Source organism: Austrofundulus limnaeus, unplaced genomic scaffold (assembly GCF_001266775.1).
Source record: "Austrofundulus limnaeus strain Quisiro unplaced genomic scaffold, Austrofundulus_limnaeus-1.0 Scaffold358, whole genome shotgun sequence".
Lineage (NCBI taxonomy): Eukaryota > Metazoa > Chordata > Actinopteri > Cyprinodontiformes > Rivulidae > Austrofundulus > Austrofundulus limnaeus.
Window position 1 is genome coordinate 275,019 of NW_013952760.1, and position 1,841 is coordinate 276,859.

Here is a 1,841-nt window from a genome sequence, read left to right on the forward strand (position 1 = left end):
AGAGCTTAACAGGCCAAAAACTGTCCAGACATAAATCAGGTTCTAGTGGCACTAAAGCTGCCTCATCTGACAGAGAATCAGAGACAGTAGCAGGAAGTTTGGCATGAATTGTATTCCTTATTAAAATTATTTTATCTATAAAGAATCTCATGAAGTCATCACCACTTAGAGTAATAGGGATACATGGCTCAACAGAGATAGGGCTTTTTGTTAGTCTAGCTACCCTCTCTGTGTCCATCATGGAAAACACTGAAGATCTTCTCCAGATGTGCCAGCTGTGGCTACAAYATACAGGGGTTAGTCAGGGAAACTGAAACAGCTGTCATTTTAGTGTGGGAGGTTTCATGGTTAAACTGGACCAGCCTGGTGGTCAGTCTTCATTAAYTACACATTGCACCAGTAAGAGCAGAGTGTGAAGGTTCAGTTAGCAGGGTAAGAGCACAGTTTGGCTCTAAATATTATAATGCACACAACATTATGGTAACATACCAGAGTTCAAAAGAGGACAAATTGTTGGTGCACGTCTTGCTGGAGCATCTGTCACCAAGACAGCAAGTCTTTGTGATGTATCAAGAGCCACAGTATCCAGGGTAATGTCAGCAGACCACCAAGAAGGACCAACCACATCCAACAGGATTAACTGTGGACACAACAGGAAGCTGTCTGAAAGAGATGTTCAGGTCTAAAACCAGCTGTTTCACTTTCATTGTCTAACCCCTGTAGGTGTTCATCACCAGTGTGTGTGTGTGTGTGTGTGTGTGTGACTGAAGTGTAAATCTCTGTGGGTTCCAGCAGGACTTGATAAAGCTCTATATAAGTTCGGTCCATTCTCTAAGTCTTTTTTGCTGCTTCAAGTTACAGTTTTAGCTTTTTCTCCAGCCATTCATTAATTTTAGCTTTTAGCTAGCCATTTGCTACATCTAGATTTTAGCTAGTGTTTTGCTACATTTAGCCTTTAGCTAGTCTTTGATAGATTTAACCTTTACATTCTCTCTTGCTAGATTCATCTAGTTTCTTTTAGCTTTTAGCTTGTGTTCTGCTTCTTTTAGCTTTAAAATCTCATTTTCAGCTCCTTTAGGTTTTGATTCAGAGCTCAGCTGTTTCAGCAGAAAAGTTTTATTAAATTATTTTTCACGTTTCAGATCAAACCTTAGAGGGTTTTCTCAGCAGCAGAAAGATTTATTTCTCATATTTTCAGTATTAGTTTGGACCTGTTTCAGTTCAACAGATTTCGTCAGAAAACTTCTCAGACTTTGATCTCAGGTGATGTTTCACAACTGCACCTTCAAGTTGGTWAAACCACATAAATCACTGCAGATGTTGCTGCTGTCACATCTGTTCCAACAGAGCTGAGCTTGTTCTGTGTACTTATAAATCAAAGCAGTGCATTGTGGGTAACCGTTCTTCTCAACGATTGTCTTTAACCAGCTGAACGGTCACCCAGCAGTGAAATTGGTCTGTTTATACAAGTGGCTGAGTGGAACGCCACAGGCGACACCTGGYAGGGCGTGGCTCCGGATGCCTGACMTCCTTCGCTCCGGATGCCTGACATCCTTCAGCCCCGAGAACCAAGATGACCTCAGAGTGACGAAACATTCTCTTCAGAACACTCACATATCAGCGCCATGCAACTTTAAACATTTAGCTGTTTGACTGTCAGACGTGTGTCAGGTTTTAAATAAAACATTTATTTATTTATTTAATTAACCAGGCAAACCTTACAGAGATCACAGATCTCTTTTTCCTTTACAGATTTTTAATTAAATCAATTAATTAAACTGATTAATGTGAACCGCTCCAGTGAGAGCTGGAGATCAGGATCTGATGAAGCCAATAGGACC